Genomic DNA, 19,609 nt, shown 5'->3' with positions numbered 1-19,609 from the left:
AAGAACTCCAGACCTCGGGTTGTTGAGATGCATGGACGTAAGACAAGCCACATCTATCATGACTGAGGTACATTCCGGAGTTTGTGGACCGCATATGAGTGGGTACATTCTAGCAAAAAAGATTCTCCGAGCAGGTTATTATTGGCTCACTATGGAGCGGGATTGTATCAGTTTTGTGCGTAAATGTCATCAGTGCCAAGTGCATGGAGATTTGATTCATTCTCTACCATCAGAACTACATACGATGTCCGCACCATGGCCTTTTGTTGCATGGGGCATGGATGTTATTGGGCCAATTGATCCGGCAGCGTCAAATGCGCACAGGTTTATTCTGGTAGCTATAGACTATTTTACCAAATGGGTGGAAGCTAAGACGTTCAAGTCTGTGACTAAGAAAGCTGTGGTCGACTTTGTGCACTCAAATATCATCTGTCAGTTTGGGATTCCGAAGGTAATCATCACGGATAATGGGGCTAATCTTAATAGTCATTTGATGAAAGAGACATGTGAGAAGTTTAATATTACCCATAGGCATTCTACTCCATACCGTCCCAAGGCAAATGGGGCGGTTGAAGAAGCCAATAAGAATATAAAGAAAATACTCCGGAAGATGGTTTAAGGGTCTAGACAGTGGCATGAGAAGTTACCTTTTGCATTGTTAGTGTACCGTACCACCGCTCGTACCTCGGTGGGGGCGACTCCTTATTCATTGGTGTATGGCACCGAGGCAGTAATACCTGCAGAGGTGGAAATCCCGTCTCTGCGAATTGTTGCGGAGGTTGAGATCGATGATGATGAATGGGTGAAAAGCCGCCTTGAGCAGTTGAGTTTGATTGATAAGAAGAGATTGGAATCAGTGTGTCATGGTCAACTGTACCAACGAAGAATGGCAAGAGCATACAACAAGAAAGTGCGTCCAAGGAAATTCGAAGTCGGACAATTAGTACTAAGGCGGATTCTGCCTCATTGGGCTGAAGTAAAAGGAAAATTTGCCCCAAACTGGCAGGGACCATTTGTAGTAACCAGAGTGTTGTCTAACGGGGCATTGTATTTGACAGATGTAGAAGGAAAATGCATAGAAATGGCCATCAATTCCGATGCAGTCAAGAGATATTATGTATGATTTCTTTATTTCTGAATGTATCTGTTTGTATTTGGCATATCTTAAAGATTGAAATGACGAAGGCGTTTTGTCCTGCTATCCAAACACTTTTATCCCTTGTCATCCCCTTTTAGCCTTACTTATTTTTTATACCCCTCATTCGGAATCAATGACACTATCAAGAAACACAGGTGCCGAACATAAAAGAAAGAAAAGAAAAGCAAAGGAAAAAGAAAAGAAAAGAAAAAAAAAGAAGGAAAAAGAAGAAAAAAAATGAAAAGTGAAGGAAAAGAAGAAGAAAAGAAAGAAAAGGAAAGAAAAAAACACACAACAACAAAGGTAACTATGATACAGTGAACTACGTTTGACTTGTTCCCGAAAGGGTACATAGGCAGCCTTACTCTGAGGTTCAGTCATACCAAAATAGAAATCCAAAAATCCCCAAGCAAGAAACCGGGGCAGAAGTTGTGATTGTTGTGAAAGTTAGATTCCGAAAGTCTAAATTTGAACCCATTTGAATTGTGTTGAGCCTTTTATACCTTTCTTTCTAACCCAATCCAAAAGCCTACATTACGGTCCAAAGAAAGACTTTCTGATGAGTTTGAGAAATGCCAAGTTGAACAGGTAGGAATAACTCACAATAGGGGCAATACTCTGGTTCAAGCAAGAAACAACAAAGTAATAAATGAGAGAGTCTTATTGGTGAAAACCTTCACAGGCACCATAAGGCGACGGTAGCTGAGAGAAAAATAAATGAGAGAGTCTTATTGGTGAAAACCCTCGCGGGCACCTTAGGGCGAAAGTGAGTTGAGAAATGGTTAATTGGCAAAAGGTCTGTGGGTGAAAAACCGTTTTGAGGCACCACAGAACGAACAAAGTTAAGGTTTGGGTCAAGTAATCAAGTGATGGAAATTTTGGGGCAACAAAGTATGGCAATTGAAAGTTGGTTAGTTGGACAGATTGGGTCGATTAATCCAAAATGCATGTCATGACCATTGGTACCGGTTGTTCCGCTCAGATAAGTTTCTTTTCCTTCTCTTTTAAACAACCATCTGGTTTTGGATTCTTCTTATCTTCAACTCAAAATCAGTGCATTTCATTTTCTTTTGAGGGTTTTATCCATCTAAGATGTTTCAGTGCCAGTTTTGTTCAATGCAAGCAAAAAGGGACTTCAAAGCTCACTACCATCTTTTGAGAATGGTAAAGCATAATGTTGTTAGAGCATGTCAGCAGCAACATGATGTAAAAAGGTAATATGGGAAGTCGTAGGAAGTTTCAGCGGTGGAATAATTAGGCAATGTTGTGGGAAATATAAAGGTTCAGACAAAGGGTTCGGAGGTATGAAACAATAGCACGGGTACAAAACATTAGGGTTGTCAGTGGTTGGGGAGTTCGAAAGTCAGTCAGAAAGTCAAGCGGTTCAGGGTCAGTTCAAGGAAGTCAGTCAACACAAAGCAAGGCAGTAGAAGGATTTTTCAGCAAGAATGCCATCAACTAACCACCATTTTAAACTAACGGAATTTTCTTTGATTGGAACAGAGGTAGAAAGTTGGTTGTTCAGGAGGAATTCTCCATAAAGGGAAAGCGAGCAGTAATCAGGTTTGACCGCAAAGTGCGGTTTGATTAAATACAAGATAATCATGAATAGCGTAGGGGAATATAATTTGGTTGAAAAGTTTGCATGTTTAGGATAAAATGCAAGTTGTCAGGACCTTCCTGGATAATAGGACATAACTCAAATACCCGGATAAGATAACATGATGTAGCGAGAATAATACCTTAGGTTTGTAGTTATGAGGAGTTGTCAGAACCTCCCTGGATAATAGGATTTAGCTTTCAATCCTTAGTAATATGTGATTCAGTTTAACACTCACCCATACACCCAGCTTCCAAACTGGGGAAGAAAAATTTTCGTTGGTTGATTATTCTGTTGAAGTCAGGAGTCCGCCTGGCGAATAGAGACATACAATTCAAATTTTTAAAAAATCAGGAGCCCGCCTAATGAACAGAGGTGACACAATTCAGATTTTAGTTTTCAATCAATTTCTTTGTTAATTTTGAAGTCAGGAACCCGCCTGCAGAACAGAGGTACAGAATTCACAATTCAGAAGTTAGGAGTCCGCCTGGAGAACAGAGACATGCATTTCAAATTTTAGCAGTCAGGAGTCCGCCTGAAGAACGAAGACATACAGTTTAAATTTTAAAAGTCAGGAGTCCGCCTGGAGAACAGAGACATGCATTTCAAATTTTGGCAATCAGGAGTCCGCCTGGAGAATAGAGACATTCAATTTCAAAATTCAGAAGTCAGGAGTCCGCCTGGAGAACAGAGACATACAATTCAAATTTTAAGCAATCAGGAGCCCGCCTGAAGAACAGAGGTGGTACAATTCAAATTTTAGTTTTCAACCAACTTCTTTTGTCTATTTTGAAGTCAGGAGCCCACTTGGAGAATTGAGGAATACATTCAATTTATGAAGTCAGGAGCCCGCCTGGATAGTAGAGGAATACTTTCAATTTCAGGGTCAGCAGTCAGGAGCCCGCCTGGATAACCGAGGAATACATTCAGGTTCAAGTTTATTCAAGTTCAGCAGTTTGGAGAGAAATAATAGCATCTCAGTGCATGATTTGAAGTAGCAATAGCGAGTTTCACAACAAGACAACAGGGCAACAAGGAAGTTCAAGATGTAAGTTTGAAGACTTTAGATAGGACTTTTTTGAAATTCGTAGTTCATAGTTTAGTCCAGCTACTTTTATTTTGCCACGGTGTAATAAGGAAGGTTAGAGAGCAGTAGCAGCAGCAGCAATCGTAGTGAAATCACAGCTCCCGATAGTCCCAGCTACCGGACACTCCCGAACTACACTGACCTGATTCCTGTTTAGCCCAGGATATGTAGGTAACTTCTGAAGCAGGGTGCGGTCAAACTTTTCAAAATGCTTCACAACGGAATATTTGAATGGGCAAAAATCGCTCGTATTTTCTCACTTATCTTTGCACGAAAACTCTTCGTGTTTTCGAGCAAAGAGGGGCAGCTGTGAGCACGTGATTTTTGCCCTATATATGAATAATTCCCAAAAATTCAAACAAAATAATTTTTGTGCATTTTGGTATCATTTTCTGATATTGGTTGCGTTTTATGTGTGCATGTTAATTCATATGAAAATATACATTTGCATTTAGGATATAATTTCATACTTTTAGGATCAATTAGGGGTTGGTTTATTTTAGAACCAAGCATGAAAAATTACAAAATAGTTCACTTTTGCATTTTAATTGTTTAAGTCGTGAATTTGGCGTAAAATAGGTTTAGATAGTTTTAGAATTTAATTAGTTTAGCCTTGGAATATTAGGACTCTATTTTAAATTTTAAAAAAATAAAATAATATAAAAATAGTATAAAATGGAAAACAAAAGGAAATAATAAGCAAACAAAAGAAAAGAAAAGTGATAAAATAAAAAAGGGCTGCCCGAAATTGGGCCAATTTTGTAGTCTTAGTTTGGCCCAATCCCAAGCCATGCACCGATCAGCTAACACAGCCCAAATTCCCCAACCCGGCCTGTTCCTTTTCTCCCTGAAACGACACCGTTTAGCCATAGTTAGATCTGAGCCGTCGAGGTCTCATGATCTAACGGCCAGGAGGCCCCCACTCCTAACTATATAACTGTCTGAAACCTTACCTCCCCCCCCCACCCCGGTCCCTCGCCTTCCTCACCCTACCTCTCCTCTCAAACCCTAATCCAAGTCGCCCCAAACCCTCGCCGGCGGGAAGCGCAACGTACGCCGTTCAACCCCAAGTTTACACCACAGATTCCTCGGGAACTCCTCTTTCCAACCATACTATTGGTTTCCCTCGAATATTGCCGGAGCTCGTCGAATATCCGATTGAAGTTTTCCGGCCAAGTCGCAAACTCATCCAAACCGGCCCAAAATCACACCACACCATCCCCAGACTTCCCCCAACCCAAATCCATGACCATCTTCCTTCGAATCTCGGTGAAGTGGCTCGAATTTCAGATCTAAGAATTTCTGGCCAAAACCCTAACCCAAAATCTTTGTGATTTTGGACCGTAATATCTTTAACCATGTGTTCTCTTGTAAAAACACATGGTTAGGGATGTTATGTGTCAAAAATCTGGAAAGATTCGGACGTCAGTGACTGGCCGGAGTTTCTCAGGCTTCAGTGAGTTTTCCTGTTTCCTTTTACTTGCATGGGTGAAGTTTTAGCTATAGTTTTGATATCATTAAGTGTTCTGCTAATTTTATGTATAGTTTAAATTTTCTTTTTTCCTTGTTCTATCTGTTTTAATCAGTGAAGCATCTTCGCATTTTTAGTTTTGTTTTAGTTTGATGCATGTGTCATTTGTTAGTTAATCATAGTTTTAATTTCAGAATCGTCGTAATTGATTAGTTTGGATTCAATACCATTTTGTCCATTAATGTTAGCTAGATGTTTAGGTTGATTTCAATTGCTTTTTATTTCTGAATTTAATGTTCGAATGGTCAATTGTAAGCTTATTGGTTAAAAGTTAGTTTAATTGCATTTAATGTTGACTGATCCTGGTCTCCTAGTTTTTCTAAGTTGTTTGGGTTTGGGTGATTGAATAATTGGGCTTGGTTAGTTCAATTGGTTAATTTATGAGTTCTAATTAATCAGTCCTAGTTAGTTTTGAATTAATTTAGGGGATTGGTTATACCTGTTGAGAATGTAGGTAGAATCAGTAACTTTGAGAAGCTTTTAGGGGTAGTTTAGGCATGGAAAGGGGTAATTCTGATAAGAATAGTAATTTCAAAGTAGGGGTAAGGGTAGTATAGGTATTGTGGGGGTAGAAGAGCATCCTAGGCCTTCTAGAAGGGTACTTTAGTGTAGGTGTTAGCACAATAGAGGGATTTACTTGTTGAACAAGTCAAAAATAAAGGGACTAAACTGAAAATAAGGGAGGGACTAAAAAGAAACCCAAAATCTGATTGACCCTCTAGTATCACCTATAAAAGGGCATCAAGTACCTTGAGGAAGGAGATTGAATTTTCAGCCCAAAAGTCCCCACCAAAAGCTTTCCTCCTTGCTTTCAATTTCAGTTAGCATTTCAATTCCAATACTTAAGAAAAAACATCAAAAAATGGAAAAATCAAAAATAGTTTTACTATTTCATCACTAGTGTTAGTGATTCTCAGTCCTTCCATGGGCATTCCTCATTCCAGCTCGAGGTTCTATTTCTAAAAGTGTTCGGGAGTGATTAACAACTGATTCAAGTGAGTTTGGGGCCTATTAGCTTGGACTTCAGTTGAGATTTATGTCCAGCAGGATTTCAGAGGCATCTAGGCTCAGCTGTGAGGGCTAGGAGTGCATTTCAAGTGTGTGTTGGACTGATCTGTTGAGTCTGCTTATATTTCTGATTTTTCAAAATCATTTCTTGGCCTGTTCTGTGATGATATACTGCTGAGTTTTGTTGTTGTTGCTGTTCAAAGTAGCTGACTTCTTTTCTTCTCATATTTTCCCTTATCCAGGTACACAATTGTACCTTTGATGACTGTGAGCTAAAGTGTGCAGAAACGAATTTATGTGAAGAATGAATTTACTTGCAGAATTGAGTTCTGATTTAGCTAATTTCCAGATCTACGTATTCAATGTTTAGTTCATGGATATTGTTTAAGTTTTGCTTGCTTTTGTGCTAAATGGACTATATAAACTGTTATGTTTCGGATTCATGTGATTACTATAAAGTGAGCACTAGTGTTAGTTGATTACATGATAGGTTGATAGCAATGTTGGCGTGAATTAATTCAGAAGTAGTTAGTCTGCTTTGTGTTGGTGAAATCGTGTCTACAGCTTGGTTCTCACCTTAATGATATCTGAGGATTCACTGGAATACCAGTAGATAAATTAGTCTGTGCATAAAACTGGAATTCAATTGATTAATATCCCTTTAATTCGAGTAGATGCGTATTGTTTCCCCTTTTCTATAATTATTGAACACTTAAAATAATTTAGGGGTAATTTCAGTGGGCGTTTGGCTGAACCAAATCGAGGCCTCGCTGGGCTCAGCGATAAGCCATCTCAGGCTGTCACACGGACTGCCTTCATGAGTTTGGGCTTCCTAGGGGATTCGATCCCAGGTGCTATTATCTGTCACCTGGGCTTCCCTTTCTCCTGCCTGACCGAATTTTTGGGCCATTTCTGAAGCCCATCAGTGGTCTAGCTCATTGTTGAGGTTGGACTACTGAATTTTAGTGCATAATCTCGGTTCAGTTTTCACATAATTAAGTTTTCTTTCTTCTTTTAGGGACAATTGATCAATAGAAAATTGTAGTCACTCTCAAATGGGACTTTTTAATAAAATGTTGAGACGAACCTCGCCAAACAAAATCATGTATGCGGGGCCCTCATTGAATGGTTATTAAAATAATTAAATTTGGAAAGGTTGTTTAGTAAATTCCACAGCCTTCCCCAAAATAATAATATGTTAGAATCTTTAGGCACGATTTAATTAAATCACTTTCTTAAATTCGGGTGCTCATTGATGCGGCCCAAATCCAAATCTCGACGAAGTCGGAATGTGTTGACAACCGCGGGTGCATTGATTGCGACGTGGTTCGGAACGCGTTTTCACGACGTCGCAACTCTTTTAAAATAAATAATGATAAAAAGTGGTTTACGAATAAAAGGCACATAAGCTAGCAGGTATTAAAATCAGATAAAATCAAATGCAACAGTTGAGCGACCATGCTAGAACCACGAAACCCGGGAATGCCTAACACCTTCTCCCGGGTTAACAGAATTCCTTACTCGAATTTCTGGTTCGCAAACTGTTAACAGAGTCATATGTTTCCTCGGTTCGGGATACAACCGGTGACTTGGGACACCATTAATCTCTCAAGTGGCGACTCTGAATAATTAATAATTAAATCCCGTTCCGATTATCCTTTAAATGGAAAAACTCCTTTACGCCCTTTGCGGGGTGTAGTGAAAAGGAGGTGTGACATAGATCACATCAATGCAATACCCGATATGACACTCCTCAAAGAGGGGCTACACGTGGTATTAATGCACCGGTCATCATATCCATATCTACCTTTTCCTGCCCCGTGAAGGTAATTAAGGCGAGGGTTGGTCTCGACCACTATTGCATGCTATTACCTATCCTTTCCTATCAGTCCCGGAGGAATTTAGGACTCTTATCCTATAAGAAGGGGTGGTTCTAGGCAGACCCTCAGGTTTAAAGGCAAAATACTAAGCGACAAACAAGAACATATAGGACTGCATTTAGGGAGAAAAACATAAAAACAGATAGAAGGCTCAGATATACCTCCACAAGTAATTCACATAGACAGCACGACTCATATACAGATAAGGTCTGAATTCAGATCCTAACCATGGTATCTAAGTGATAACAGCAGAACCATATTTATTACATGACTCAGAAAAGAAGTCTGAATCAGGCTTGCCTACTGATTTTAACATGCTGACAGTTAAACAAAGGCAGTTCTGGTTTTTATTTACATTATTACCTAAAGCTTGCCTAGGCCTAAAGTAATATGCAGCAGTTATTCAGAGTTATTAAAACAATGTAGAGATTGTTTTTCTTCTAAAACATGTTGTTCTAAATATTGCAAAGACATGCAGGGATTATTACCGGTTTGTTCAAAGCAGGATGAGACTGTTGATACTCCTTTTCATGCATCAGTAGTTAACTAAGCGTAGCTGAATGAGGATGAACGAGAACCTAATCATGTTTTCTAATGATTTATATGTAGGATTCCTAAATACACAGCGTGATTGCAAAATTTCCTAAGAGCAGGATTTCTAAATGAAACTTCAGAACATGTTTACGTGGGTAGAATCGCATAATAGCAGCTTATTTTATTGTTCTTATCTACCCTATAGACATGATTTCTAAGTGTGGATGAGATGCTGAAAATAGTACATATAAATCCTAAATAGCATGATGTCTAATGTATGAATCCTAAGCATGGTTTCTATTGCGCAATTAGGAATATAAACCTAATAACATGTTTTCTACCCTTAACAACTATGGCATGCATATTTACCCCATCCTTTTTCACTAGCCACCCCAATACTTGTTCCCAGCAGGTTATTACAGACCAACATTGAAATAAATTACATAAGTAGAAATGAAAAATAAGAAGTTACACTATAGAGAGCCTGATTAGGACTTCCTCCCTGAGTTATGTAATAAATCACCTCAAGTGCCAAGATCGTTCCATAGTCTTTCTCATATCCGGGTGTGTCAGAGTTCCCTAAGGACCTCAAGGGATCCCGGGCAGTGCTCACATCCAGATTTCATAGCCAAGACAGAGTAAGTGTAGTGTGGAAAGGCCGGCTTTTATGTGTCCAAGTTCAGAGGGAGCTCAAGGGTCCCAAAGCAAGGCTCACACAAAAGGGGCAGAACCTAGTGGTCTAAGAGTACATGTGAGAGTGCTTGACATAGATTTAAAAGAGTTGAGTTGGAAACAACTTTGACAAAGATTAGTTTGAAATAAGTTTGCAAAATAACAGACGAGTTGCTTAGGGAAAACAATTTTGAAAGGAATAGGAGCAACAACAACTTGGAACAAGTCAGCACACACAGCATCATTTCAACACTCACAAGCAGGGAAGTAAGGAGTTGGGGACAAAGAGAGCCCAAATCAGAAACATATAAACATGGATGAGAAGAGAAGCATATAGACCAGCAAGTACAAAGAACAAGTAGCAATGGATTGGCCTTCAGAATACAAAAACTACTACTTCAAAGTGTTAACAAGGGAGTCATGCTTGAAATTCGAATAGTAATAAGACATAGAGACAGGGTATGAGAGTAGTCATGTTGAGGACAGGGGTTTATTACACATAATTAATCATACCACTTGGTGTTAATCAAGTACATTAGGAGTCTATGATACTAACATGGCATACCAGTTGAGGGAAATAAACAAGAACTCAAGTAGACATACTGATTACACTTGAACAAGAAGGAAAAACCTAAGCATGCTGAATAAAGCAGTAAACAAGAAGGGCAACTAAATACATAAGCCATTAAATTAGTGTAGAAGGAGACATGGATTAACAGACATGGAGCACATAAAGTTGAGTTTCAGAATTGAACTAGGAACATACCAGTTAAAGAAGTAAAGTGCAAAAAAGTAAAGCAAGTAGAGTTCCATAGTCTAGCCTTGGCTTTCAGCCGGCTAGACAAGCAGTTAGTACAAGTAGCATAGAGAGAAAAGAGAGTTTAAGTGTGTGTGTGTGTGTTCTAAACTATTGTTCGTGTTTTAAAAGGTAAAACAAGAGTGTATATATAACACTTTAGGAGTAGAACCAATAAGGTAAAAGAATCAGAAGCCAGTCAATTAAGGACAATCACAGAATCATAGAATCAAATCACCTAAAAGGGGTTCGGAATAGACCCCCTTAATTAGGGGTAATTGATTAATGGTAACAGCAGGGGTCTAATTAAGGAAAGAATCTCAATCATACCATGCAAAGGAATCAGTAAGAATCCACAATTATACGGGCAATCAAATAAGGTTAGTATGACCAATTACGGTCATAAACAAGGAAACACCCAAGATTTACGCACATGGATCTCTAACAGAGTAAATCAACCAGCCAAAACTTTTAAAATAACACTGAATTCCAAAAAAAATACTCAACTTCAATAAACAAAAAATTAGGCTAAGTAAAACCTCACAAAGATATAGAAATTAGCCGGAGAAATAGATTCGAACCCTAATAAAGATTACTTAGGGGCAAAACCACAAAAAAAAGGAAAAAATCTTAAGCCCAAAGATAGAGTGAACTAACACGATGGGTACCACAAAAACACCCAAAATCGAAGAAAAGATTGAAAGAATCACATAGAATTAACTAGGGTTTCATATTCTTGCACAAATTAGTCACGAAAAAGAAAGGGTAATTAATTAAACAATTAGAATTTAGAAAAAACCCTTGAAAAACAACTTGGTATGAACCCTAGTTTACAAAATTCGAAATAGTTAGTTAAAACAGGAGGTTTTTAAAGGAAAACGCTTAATAATACTCGAATCACGTCAGATCTAAGATGAATCGAACAATAGCGAATCTAGGGTTTTCAGAAAATAGTAGAGATGAAGAAAAATAGGTTAAGAACTCATGGATATACCTAGATCTAAGACAGATCTAAAAGAAAAGTGAAAAATCTCAAGAGTTAGGGTTTCAGAGAACATAGACAAGACGAGAGGACCTTAAAATATTACCGGTCTTAGCCGGAAAACTCATAGATCTTACTCGAACAGCCATGGATGGCCGGGAAATGGCAAGAAAGACCATGGATAGGAGTTGAACTACTCCAGGTTCACCTGAGGACCTCAGGGTAGTGTCAAACCGGCGTGGGGTGAAGTAGAGGCCAAAAGATGACGAGAGGCCATGGTTTCCGGCGAAGGAGATGGCCAGAGAAGGGTGGACACTGATTAGGCTTTGAGAGTGTATGAGAGAGAAGATAGGAGGGGAGGATTCAGATACGGCTCAAATGAAAGAATGGTGTAGGGTTTGGGGGGTCGTTTGATTAATTATGGAAGGGAATAACGTGGACCGTTGATCTGGGAGATCAACGGTCGAGATTCAAAAGGGTAGGTGGGTTCCGGGTTTGGGTATGGGTTAATAGGGTGCGGGTCAGGTTTTTAAATTGTAAATTGGGCTGGGAATTAGGGTCCTTATTTGGCTATAATTGAAAGTCAATTTGGCTATAATTTAAATAGCCAATTTTTCCTATTTAATTTATAAAAAATAGTAAATAGTTTCTGAAAAATAATTTAAAGTGCTAAAATGATTTATAATACATAATTAATAATTTATAAGTACCGGATCCAATTTCATGCATATAAAACATAATAACATCTTAAAAGGGCTAATATTGCAATTATATGAAATTTAGCTTTAAAAATACTAAATGTAATTATAAAAATATATAAAAATTACCTTAGCCATATTTTGGCATAGATATAGAAATCCAATAGATGAATTATCAAAACAATAATTTTGAAAATAATTATTGGGGATTTTATGGATAAAAAAGGAGAAAATAAATCAATTTAAAACCCTAAAATTATGGGAAAAATAATAAAAACTTTGGACATGCTTATATATGCATATATATGCTATTTTAAAGGTATTTTTCATATTTAAAAATATATATGAAAAAATTGGGTATCAACAATCATAACAACATCCTGGCAAGGGAACAATAATATCATAACAACATCCTGGCAGGGAAACAATAATATCACAACAACATCCCGGCAAGGGAACAACAATGATAATCCTCATATGAAACACGAATAAACCACAACGGAGTCACAACAACTACAATACAAGTCTCACCTGCATGCTTGACACCGACGTATAGATACTCGTCACCATGTCTGTACATCGTACTCCACAATTAACACATAGCAAATAAGACACAACTCCTAATCCCTCAAGCTAAGGTTAGACCAAACACTTACCTCAAACTTCCACAGACAACTCAAGCCTCAAACACCGCTTTTCCTTTAGAATTCGCCTCCTAATTACTCGTATCTAGTCCAAATTGATTTAACAATATCAATAAATACTAAAGAATTCATACCCAATGCTTAATTATAGGTTTTCTATCATTTTTCCCAAAAAGTCAAAAATCGACCCCAGGCCCGCTTGGTCAAAACACGAGGTTCGGACCAAGACCCGATCACCCATTCACCCACGAGCCCGAATACGTAATTAGTTTCGAAATCCGACCCCAAAACGAGGTCTAAATTCCAATTATGCAAAAAGCCTTAACTCTACCCAAATTCCCAATCTTCTATCCCTAAGAACATGATTTAGGCCTAGAAATCTAATACATTAATGAAAATTGAAGAAAACAAATCTAAGAATACATACCTATGGTTTTATGGTGAAATCCCCCTTCAAAAATCGCCCAAGTTTGAATTTAAGTGAAAAAATTATGAAGTTTTGAAGAAATCCCGTTTTGCTACTATTTTAAAATAACTGGGCAGGCCTTCATCGCGTTCGCGATGGGCCTGTTGCATTCGCGATGGGCCTGTCGCGTTCGCGATGTGTCAGGCCTAGCTGACCATCGCGTTCGCGATGGGTCAGGCCTAGCTGACCATCGCGTTCGCGATTAGAGGCTCGCGTTCGCGGAGCTTCAGCTCCCAGAGCCATCGCGTTTGCGGTCGGGTGGCCGCGTTCGCGTAGAGTAAATTTGAAATCCCTCCCCCAGGACTGCATCCCTACACGTTCGCGAGGGCCTGGACGCGTTCACAAAGGGTACTCCCCCCACAGCCTCGCGTTTGCGTCCCAAGCTCCGCGTTCGCGAAGAATAATTTTTCACCTGAGAATATTGCCTTCCGCGTTTGCGAGTGCAGCCACGCAAACGCGAAGCACAAAATCTTTATGCACCAGAAACTGAAAACCTGCAACATTTCCAAGTTTAAAAACATCCCGAAACGCATCTGAAACTCATCCGAGCCGTGGGGGCTCCAAACCAAACATGTACACTACCTAAAAAACATCCTACAAACTTACTCGTGCGATCAAATCACCAAAATAACATCTTAAACAACGAATTTAGCATAGAAATTAAGAAAAAATCTCAAAACTTCTAAAGTTTCAAATCTCACAACTACGGGTCCGAATCACATCAAACGAATTCCGTTTCTTACCAAATTTTACAGACGCATCTTAAATGTCATATTGAACCTGTATCGGACTCCAGAACTAAAATACGGGCCCGATACCATAAATTTCAAATATAATCAAATTTCCAAAAACTCTTATATTTTCAGTAAAACAATTTCTTTCAAAAATTTATTTCTCGGGCTTAGGACCTCGGAATTCGATTCCGGGCATACGCTCAAGTCCCATATTTTCCTACGGACCCTCGAGGACCGTCAAATCATGGGTCCGGTCCGTTCACCCAAAATGTTGACCAAAGTCAACCTAAATTCCTTTTAAAAGCAAAATTCATCATTTTCACATAATGGCTTTCTGGATACACGCCTGAACTGTGCACGCAAATTGAGGTAAGATAAAAAGGAGATTTTTAGGCCTCAGAATACAGAATTTATTTCTAAAACAAGTGATGACCTTTCGGGTCATCATACTTTTATAGTAGGTGTTTGACAGTTTTAGCTTTCGCATTCATAATTCAGTTATCTCGGTATTTTTCATTATTCAATTTAACTGTTAAAATTGGATAATATGTTCTAACGTTGGCTTGCCAAGCAAGTAAAATGTTAGGCGTCATCACGATCCCGGTAAAAATTCCGGATCGTGACAATGGCAGAAGGACAAGAGAATTCGGAATCGTGGGACATGATTAGATCCTTGCTGATGAGAAAATTTCAACTAGGAAAAAGTTTACACGCACTAGGCGTGCTTACACCAAATCACATTAATTAATTAGCTTAAGTGACAAATTGAGCTAGCTAATAATATATACTTTATTATTTTTAATTTATGCGGCATAGTTTGAGTATACACGAATTTTTTTTTAAAAAAAAAAAATTTTAAAATTTGTGATCTTAAATATGTCACGAGATTTTTATGACTATGAAAACATAATATTAAAGGTAAAATAAAAATTTTTAAATTAAATTGCTTCCAAATATAGAAAGACCTCATTTTTTAAATGAACTAAAAGAAGATAGCGCCACATAAATGGATCGGAACGGAGGGAAATGCTAATTAACTATAGTTTATTAAGAAATAAATTTGTGATGTATTCATTAATTTCGTGTAAACATTAAGATGGATAAGTTCTTTTTCCAACTCAACACCCCTCATCCAGCCACCCAATATTGGGGGTATAGTGAAGAATCTCAAATAAGTATTAATATTAGTATATAACAATTAAAGTATACTTCTGATAGAAGATGTGTAGGTGTAAGTTTGAGGCTCTCTTTGTATTTTGCCGAAAGGAGAAAGATTCAAAACCATTGGATTCATTGTATTTGGATGGTATCCCAAGTGTCTCTTAAGGCAAAACAGATTGATCAAGGTTTGAACTATTATTGGCAGGTACCACCTTTTTATATATTTTCTCTTATCAATTTACTCTTTTCCCACTTTCAAGAAATTCATATCATATTTACCAAGAGTTCTTCATTTATTTTTGTTACTACTAGTATATGTACACTTTCCAATTCATTGTGTTATCCAACTAGTGAGAACAATTCGCTTATCAGTTCAGCTTTTTCCCACTAATTCATATCATGTACGTACAAAGAGTTGTTCACTAGGTTTTGTGAAAGTTTATCTACACGTTTCAATTCATTATCAGCCAGGACAATAATATATGTAGTTTGATTTTTTCTTGATTCTTCTTTTCTTTTACCACTTTCAAGAATTTCATATCATAATTAATTACCGAGGGTTCTTCACTACCTAGGTTTTCTTAGTGAGAACAATAATGGAGTTAGATGTTTTCTTCATAAGTCATAACCACGTGATTACCTAACATGACGAAGTTTAATTTCCACCAGTATCCTTCTTAATAACAAGCTATTTAAGCCAATATTTTAAAAGGCATAGGAACTCGCTTCAGGGCGAGGCACACTTAAAACGACACCTAGAGCAAAACATGGGGCTCTTTTCTCGCAAGGCTTACGCATCAAGTGCTAGAGTTAGGACATAGTTCGGGTTGCTTCCTACACTCAATGCACGAGGCATGCCCGCCAATTTCTGTTAAATTGTGTGTAATAATTAGTCTTGTAGACTCTTGAATTTTTTAATTAAACCTTGACTCTTCAAAAGGCCCTCATCATTGATCACAAGTCAGCAGTTGAAAATATTGAAACCAAATATCACATATTCTCCACTAAGAACAATATGAATGAGTCTTGACAGAATCTCTCATCTAAATAATCTTTCATGTTTAACTTTTGATGGGTCCTCATTATTTAGTTCTCCATATTTTTCTCTTCAAATCGTGTATTTCACTCTATTTTGTTTGTATTGGAGTAGGCCATGTTAGTTGTTAGTTATGGTTCTGTTTGCGTGTGAGGCAGATTTGGGTGAAGTGTCTCTATTAGGGTATTTTTAGTCTTTTTACCTAATATACACACGTGAGTAGTGTGAGCTCATGAGAGCTGCATATAACTAACTCACTCTGTATTAATAGAGCAGTTACACAGATAATGAAATATCTCATTCTTCTTCCTCTCTTGTTTCTTCCTTTCTACTCTAGATAGCTACCTTCTCGATCTCATGCAATAGTTGTTCTAGCTAGATCTGTATACAGATTTTATCATGGTATCAGAGCGGGCGATTTGAGATTAGATCGAAAGTTTCAAAATTCCACTTGGCATCCATTTTCAAAGCTTAAGCTGGTCAGTCATGGCGGAAACTGGAAATTTGCAAATCGATCGTAATCACCCACTATATTTGCAGCAAACTGATACTCCTGGAAATATCATTGATAGAAATCAAGCTTATAGGACTAGAAAACTATGTCTTATGAAGCAGATCGATGAAAATGACTTTGTTGGTGAAAAACAAACTAGGGTTCATAGATGGAACTTGTTTGAAAAGCTCTTACAGAGGAGAATTGGTGCATTAATGAGAACAGTGTAATGCTATGGTGCTTTCGTGGATAGGTCGCACTATGTGTGCTGAATTGCAGTCAAGCATCATCTACGCATCAGATGCAAGAAAAGTATGGAATGAGTTTAAGGAACGTTTTAATAAGTCAAACTGTTTAACCAAAAATCTGAGTCTTTGGTCAAAGCTAAAAAGAAATTCGGGTTACTGATAATCAGGAGACGAAAATAAAATACTTTTAAGAATGATGGTAAAGCAACAAATAGTTTTGTATTTCAATAAGTTCCCAATAGTATTCCGTGTCCTTACAAATGATGATACTTCTTCCTTTTATAGATAATTCTAGGTAAAGGAATGAAGCCTCAGCTTTAGTGATATAATTATGAGTAATAAATGATATTAAATAAGCCGTTATACAATCATTCCTATTAAATACTAATTTTCTAACGTATCAGGTATTTAATAATGAATTTGGACTCCTTTCTGTCATCAGATCTTTGTCTTTAATGCCTTCTAATCCGTTGGCTGTAAATGACTTGAATTGGTACAAGACTCGTATCTACACTTCGTCTCGTGCCTATTTAAATTCCTCTTCCCGTGGCTGTCTCCATCCGTGCCTCTTAGTCAATTGTTGCACTTTGACCATTTAACCAAACCACGTGTCATGCCACGTCATCTTTAATATAAACTCAGTTTTTCCCAATACAGATAGTCCCCCCACTTTCCATTTATTTATCAATTAAATAATTGGGAAGTGGATCATCATAAAAAAGGAATTTTTTTCCACAATTAATGCTTATGACAGTATTAATGCCTCAGTAGTCTTTTCCATTTAATGTTCTACCCATGCGTCATTTTCTGATTGATTCTGCTATTTACACCCTTTTTCAAGAGTTCTTCCTTCTCACTATTCACGAAGTGATAGTTGCCTTTATTATAGGCTTTCCATCATTATACTTCTAAGTTGGACGGTTCCCATTATATTCATAACTTTTTCTTCCTTTGTCTTCTTCACAAATCTTCAGCAAACATTTTCTTCTTTATTTCTACTTTCTTTCGACTTATCCTTCCTAACAATGTCATCTTCAAACCCTAACCGTAAAAAAGTTCCGATTCTAGACCAATTCCCCAACGCCCCTGTTAGACACAGAAGAGGCGGAGGAGGTAGGCTTCGAATAGGGTTAGAATCTACTCGAGGCGGCTCCTCTGGTTCTTCTTCAAGGAGTTCTATCCCAAAGGCCCCCTCTTCTAGAAGTAGAGAAATTCTTGATTCTTCTCAAGAACCCTTAGTTGATGAGATAGTTCCCAGCGATTTGTCTTTTGAAAGTGACAAAACGTCTCTTCAAAAGCAAATTGCAAATTTGGAAAAAGCCGATACTTACCCTACAATAGTAACCGAGCTTACAATCCCCACCATAAGAAAAGATTGTAACTGGAAGGATAGTCTTCGAATGTCAATTCTTTCCCAAAATCAGAGAATTTCCTCCTTTAGAAGCGGGTATTCTTTTGTTTGTACTTACCCCTTCACTTTAGGTTTTAATCCTCTAATTGACCCAGTTATTCTTGATTTTTGCCGTTTCTTTACAATTTGTTTGGCCCAAATCGGTCCACTAGTGTGGAGAACAATGGCTTGTTTGAGATACTTATCCTCCAAAGCCAATGTCAATTTCACCTTCTCTCACCTCATTCATTTATACCACCCTAACTTAATACGCCATGGGGTTTTTACCTTAACTGTAAGGAGCAAAAAAGTTCTGGTAAATCCTGAAGATGACAAAGATCGTGGATGGTATATCCGTTACGTTGTTGTTCGTACGGTGGACTTGATCGGCGAAACAAATACTCCATTCCCTGAGAAGTGGAATTTTGAACGTAGGTTTCCTTTTACTTACCGTACCTACTCATGAGAATTTCAAAAGAAATTTGTTTTTAACCTCGTCTCTTCTTGGTTTTTTGTAGCAACCATGGGAGATGTGGAACCTATTCCCAACTTCCGTGGTTAGGTAGACTCACTTTTGAAGATTGCTTCTAGGGAGCAAAGAACTTGGAAATCGATTTCTTCCTTACATGGCTGGAAGGTGAAAACACATGGTATGCCCCTTTTTATATGTTTTTTTTACATGTTAAGCATTTTTTCCTCAATTTTGATCATGTATATCCTTCCTTTAATCAGGATTTGGCATTAGAGGAATGACGGCTGAAGTAGCTATGGCCATTCGCATGTCTGCTAATGCTGCTCTTGATTTGGATAAGGCTCGAGCCTTGCTGCCAAAAAGGAAAGCTATAAAAGAAGGTTTTGAAGAAGAGGAGGGTACCTCCCTAATTACCAGGCCAAGGGTCAGGAGGCGAATAATCATTGATGATGAAATTGAAGATACTCCTACTCGAACCTCAACCACCGATCCTGTTTTGATTCATTCTGACGAGGACACCGAACCAAGAGATAATAATGAGTCAATTCAGCATCTTTTTTATAGTGGTTTCGAGAGTGGCGAGCTCGGCCCTGTTTTTGATGAAGCTCCTCTTTCCTCATTCGTTCCTATTTCCTCCATTCCACTGCCAACCATAAGTATTTCTTTACCAGTTTTGACGACTTCCGTTCTTTTGTCAGTTTCTACCGCTCCTATGTCCGTTCCCTTGGCAGTTTCTACTGCACCTGCTTCCGTTCCTGCGTTGGTTTCTACATCTTCTCCTTCCATTCCTGTTTCTGCATTTTCTCCTTCCATTCCTTCCATTCCTCCTCTTCCCTCTGTTCATCGTACAGAGACAGGTTCTAGCAGTGGAAGTATGACTATGAGAAGTGTTACTCTTGAAGTTCCTGCCAACCATAGCCTCTTGAGAAAGACTGGTAGAGCCGATGTTTGGCTCGATCCCCTAATTGGAGATATTGAGAAGAAGAAGATGGAGAGCCATAGCTGCTTGACTCTGATGAATGACATAGTTCATTCTACT

This window comes from Nicotiana sylvestris, chromosome 7 (genome assembly GCF_000393655.2).
Source record: "Nicotiana sylvestris chromosome 7, ASM39365v2, whole genome shotgun sequence".
In the NCBI taxonomy this organism is placed as follows: Eukaryota; Viridiplantae; Streptophyta; class Magnoliopsida; order Solanales; family Solanaceae; genus Nicotiana; species Nicotiana sylvestris.
Note: the sequence above shows the minus strand (reverse complement) of the source record.